Here is a 5,918-nt window from a genome sequence, read left to right as displayed (position 1 = left end):
AATGCTTTTCCTCTCCAAAACTCATTTAATTTAAAATTTACTTGACATTGTAACAATATTAAGAAGTAGGACCTTTAAGAGGTAATTAGGCCGTGAGGGCTTCACCCACATGTACGGTATTGGTGCTGTCATAAAAAGGGTGAGTTTATTCCCCTCTTGCTCTTTCTCTTTCTTCTTTTTTTTTTTTTGAGTTGGAGTCTCACTCTGCCACCCAGACTGGAGTGCAGTGGCTACCCCTGGCCACCGCAGCCTCGACCTGCTGGGCTCTAGCGATCCTTCCGCCTCACTCTTCCAAGTAACTGGAATTACAGGTGTGCGCTACCACACCCGGCTAATTTTTTTGATTTATTGTAGAGATGAGGTCTCGCCAAGTTGCCCAGGCAGGTCTTGAACCCACGGGCTCAGGCGATCCACTCACCTCAGCCTCCCAAGGCATGGGATTACAGGCTGAGACACCAAGCCCAGCTTCTCTTTGTTCTTTTGTCTTGTAATGCAGCAAGAAGGCCAGATGTGCAAAGCTTGAGTTGGACTTTCCAGTCTCTAGAACTGTGAGCCAAGACATTTTTGTTCTTTATAAATTGCCTAGTCTCAGGTATTCTGTTATAACAGCACAAAATGGAATGAGACAGATACCAAGAGAGGGAGGGAGGCACCAGAAAGGTGATGGAAGCTACTAGAAGGTCTGTTGGCAGGAAAATGTAACAGGGAGACATTAGGACAATGGAGTTAGTACTCATCACCTACTCCTTAAATTATATACAGGAGGCACTGGTGCATGATTGCCTCCAAGGCTCAATAACTTTATAAGCCTCAACTGAGTCATAAGGCCTATGGATGGAAAGGTACAGTCAGCAATGTTTGTAATGATTATTTGAATATTTTTAAAATATTTAACTTGTTCACCAGGCTCGGTGGCTCAGCCTGAAATCCCTGCACTTTGGAAGGCTGAGGTGAGTGGATTGCCTGAGCCCATGGGTTCAAGACCCTCCTGGGCAACCTGGTGAGACCTCATCTCTACAATAAATCAAAAATTAGCTGAACGTGGTAGCGTGTGCCTGTAGTTCCAGTTACTTGGAAGGCTGAGGCGGAAGGATCGCTGGAGCCCAGCAGGTTGAGGCTGCAGTGGCCAGGAGTGGCCACTGCACTCCAGTCTGGGTGACAGAATGAGACTCCAACTCAAAATAAATAAATAAATAAATAGTTCTTATGAGTTAAGTATCATCATTATTCCACATTTATCAATGGGAATTAAATTATGTTTCAAAGATTAAATTATGTTTCATAATTAAAGAAAAGGAAAACACATGCTATAATTTTTTTTTATTTGAAAAACCTTGATAGATTAAAGGGAAAAGTCTCAGTTACTTGAAAAAAGTCTCACTCATATGGAACAGTGAATCCTTAAGTGATGGCCAACAGAAGTGTTATTTTTCTTAGATGTAAACATATGTTTAATTATAGATGAGTAATAAGGTCCACAGATAATTTTATTTCACAAAGCACAAATGATAGTATGAGTTTGTCACTTTTTCCTTGACATTGAAATTATTTTGAATAAATGCTTTTAAAACTAATGTATTGAAAGTAAGGCCATTCTTCAAGTTTAGTATTCTGTAAATAAACACATTATTTAAAAAGTGAGCTCCTACCATAAAAATTAATGGTACTATTTGCTATTTTGCTAAGGTGTGTGTGTATGTGTATGTAAATTGTCGTACTTTAAAACTAACTGGTGCCAGGCTCGGTGGCTCAGCCTGTAATTCCGCGCTTTTGGGAGACTGAGGTGAGTGGATTGCCTGAACCCGCGGGTTCAAGACCTGCCTGGGCCACTTGGCGAGACCTCATCTCTACAATAAATCAAAAATTAGCCGGGTGTGGTAGCGCGCACCTGTAGTTCCAGCCACTTGGAAGGCTGAGGCGGAAGGATCGCCAGAGCCCAGCAGGTCGAGGCTGCGGTGGCTGGGAGCGGCCTCTGCACTCCAGCCTGGGCGACAGAGTGAGACTCCAACTCAAAAAAAATAAAATAAAATAAAATAAAACTAAATGGTTTACCTGGCTTGGTGACTCAGCCTGTAATCCCAGCACTTTGGTAGGCCAAGGTGAGTGGATTGCCTGAGCCCGTGAGTTCAAGACCCACCCAGGAAAATTCAGGAGACCTCGTCTCTACAATGCATCAAAAAAAAAAAAAAAAAATTATCCGGGGTGCTAGCACACACCAAGTAGTTCCAGCTACTTGGAAGGTTGAGTTGGAAGGATCACCGGAGCCCAGCAATTTGAGGCTGCAGTGACCAGCAGCCTGCCACTACACTCCAGCCTGGGCGCCACAGTGAGACTCCAACTCAAAAAAACCCCAAACAAACAAACAAACAAAAACTGAAAAACTAAATGACTCGTACTTAGGTTATTTAGCCCCTATTTTTTGAAGTACTTTATTATCATTAATATTATTTGTAATTTTTCTTTTTTTTTTTTCGGTAGAGACAAGGTCTCGCAATGCTGCCTAGGCTGGTTTTGAACTCTTGGACTCAAGCAATCCTCCCTCCTTGGCCTCACAAAGTGCTGGGATTATAGGTGGGAGCCCCCGTGCCCAGCCTTATTTGTAATCTTAATTCACTAAAAACGTATAATCTCAACTCATCAGAGAAATAAGTCACCCCGTAACATGAATGAACAGAACTAATCTGATACATACAAACACCACTCCCCCCCAAACACCCTGTGACACTATCCAAAACCCTTAGCAACTAAGATGCCAGCTCAGAAAGAGCAACGGCAATTGAGAAACAAAATTGAAAAATGTCCTTTTGAGGAAATATTTATTTTGCTCTCATCTTACCTTATTTTTAAAAAATCACCTCTTCCACGTAAAAAATGAAATCAAATGAGATATACTTGAAAAACTCAAGCCTCGGTGTACTCCGCTTGAAAGAACTAAGTCAGAGCATGTGAAAAAGGCTAGATGTTCTGTGATTTAATGCAACTGGGAAAAGAATGACTTTCTTCTTCACTTTTTGATGGAGAATTCTATGAAAGAGTGTGTCGGCAAGAATGAGTTCCTCTAAGTGACATTTCATTTCTTAGCGGGTGGATAGATTAATGCTTGTTCCTTACAGCTCATGCATTACTAGCCCTACTACTCCAGAAGTGAAAAATCATGTGCTCAATTCATTCTTCATTGTGTAAATGTTATACAGAGAGAATGGAAATTTGCATTTGGGTATTCATTTCTGTTAAAATATTGCAGTCTTGATAGCACGTTAAGAAATACCCTCGTGCCACTGCCCTATCAAATTTAGCCTCTCTATAATAGCTTAATGGATTATATGTATAAGGTGAGGAGATATGAAAGAGTAGAATTATACTAAATTGTATGACTTCTAAATAGATGACAAAAACTTTATCCTCTTTTTAGGGCATCACTGAAGAGACCCATCTGAAAATCTCCTTAATACCCAAATCAAAGGAAACTGGACATCATCAAATGGTTCGCAACACAACTCAACCAAGAGCCCATTGAGATGCAAAATTCGGCTGGCTAGGTAGCTCAGTCTGTAATCCCAGCACTTTGGGAGGCCAAGGAGAGTGAATTGCCTGAGTCTGCGGTTCGAGACCCACCTGGGCAACTTGGTGAGACCTCATCTCTACAATAAATAAAAAATTAGCTGGCGTGGTAGCACGCACCTATAGTTCTAGCTACTTGCAAGGCTGAGATGGAAGGATCCCCGGAGCCCAGCAGGTCGAAGCTGCAGTGGCCGGGAGCATGCCACTGCCCTCCAGCCTGGGCGACAGAGTGAGATTCCAACTCAAAAAATAAAAATAAAAAAAGATGCAAAATTCAAAAGAAAGGCAAAGTTAAAAGAAATACACAGCGAAGAACTGAAAGACTACTGAACAAAATGGTTGAAAGTGGAGCTAAGTGTCACATCTGTTCTCTTCTCATCCAGTTTTCAGTCAAACAAGTCAAAGAAACAAACTTGAATTTTCATTTGTGAAGCTGAACCATTTCTCCCTTTTAAAATGTTCTGACACATGACGGTTAGGCCTAACTTCAAGGGTTATTACCTTGGTTAAACTGAAGCTTTCGTACTTCAGTTATACACTTATATGTTTTGCTGTAATAAAAACATGAGGGTTTGAGTTGCAGTGAGATAGGGGAGTGGGAGAGGGCTGGGGTGGAGAGAAGGTAAGAAAAAGATGTTATGCTTCTGCTGCCTTCCCAAGAAATCTTAAGTACTTTTTAGAAGCAGAGTTTGAAAAATTAAGTAGAATTAAAATAGTTATGGCTGGCAGACTTGTCTACATGTGACAGATCATAACATTTATACTGTTTGAAATATATTTAGAGGGTGAAATAAATTCTGGGAAAGTGCAAACATTTCCAGCTTAATGGGAAAGCACAGTAGTCTTGCTTTATGAGTCATTTCTTTAGAATATTTGATCTGATCAAGATTTAATCCTGAGATAATTTTTAATGAGACTTTTTTTTTGAGACTTTCTCACCCAGGCTGAAGTGCAGTAGCACAATCATAGCTCACTGTAGCCTCCACCTCCTGGGCTCAAGAGATTTTCCCGATTTGGCCTCCTATTAGCTGGGACTGCAGTCACCACACTTAGCTAATTAATAATAATAATTTTTAAAACCCAATATTTTTAGAGCTGGGGTCTTGTTATGTTGCCCAGGCTGATCTCAAACTCCTGCCCTCAGGTGATCCTCTTGCCTCAGCCTCCCAAAGTGCTGGAATTATAGGCGTGAGGCACTACTCCCAGCCCTGAGTTAATTATTGACTAATACTTTTATACACTTTACCAGCCACACAAAACCTTGGAATACAGGCGCTCTCTGTCCCACAGTCTTCACTTGCAACTCTGTCTCTGTGCAAACACTCTGGCCTCCAGTGTGTCCCCCATACTTAGCTGAACACTGGAGATTCAGCGAGTCGAACATATAAAACAAGGTGAAAGTTTGAATTTCTGCCCTGAGTGTCCTTATAAGCTGCTCTGGAAGCTCGCTGAGTTCAGCGGAATCTAACACTCAGAGGAAGGAATTGTTAGTGGTGATAACAAAGGGAAAGGGAAACACTTGAGGGTTTAATTGAAAGTAATTATGGCATTGGACCACTGCCAATGGAAAATTTTCAGAAAGCCCATCTTTTGCAAGAAAGTAAACTCCCAAATGGTTGTGGGAGGAACTTTGTTTGAAAAAAACAAAACAAAACAAAACAAAAAACACTAAAAACCAGGTAATTGTTTTTAGCAGTTCTCCCCCCCCATGGATAAGATCCTTATATTTCTCAAGACACTCCTGAAACACAAAGTAAAAATAACAATAATAAAACTAAAATACCAAGAAATGCAGTCACACTAAAAATTAAGTCTTTGTCTTAGAGAAGTAACAGCCATTTACATAGTTTCCTGGCCTCTGACTTGAAGAAAATCAGGTTTTCCTGGGGAACTCAGGAAGTCAGAAAAAGAAACTGAACACATTGTGACTATCTGAGTCTGTAAGACCAACAGGGGACCAGTCAAACAAAGTTGGGATGTGTAATCTTCTAATGTGTTTGTCAAAGGAGTGAGGGGAAGCTTAAAGTGAATTTAGAAACCATTTATTTAAAAAAGAAGTAAAAACTATTTAAAAAAGAAGTAAAAACCTTTCCCATGTCTGGAATATAAAGTTGCTTAAGGGCAAATTAATTTCTAATGACCATTCTGAAATACATTATTACAAAGGATGAGAATGTTTAGAGACCAGTGGTTTTGTCTGGTAGGCACAGTTTGTTGTTATTGTTATTTTGTTGCTATTTTTGTTTTTGAATGCCTTTAGGTATGTTATGTGTTTCCCAATTGGCCAAAGGCCCAACTGCTCCCCATTGTTTTATATATAATCAAATTCAGTATATTTATCCCTGTAAATTTCTTTT

This window comes from Carlito syrichta, unplaced genomic scaffold, assembly GCF_000164805.1.
Source record: "Carlito syrichta isolate Samal-C Ts95f unplaced genomic scaffold, Tarsius_syrichta-2.0.1 Scaffold302362, whole genome shotgun sequence".
NCBI lineage: Eukaryota > Metazoa > Chordata > Mammalia > Primates > Tarsiidae > Carlito > Carlito syrichta.
This window is presented reverse-complemented; position numbering follows the sequence as displayed.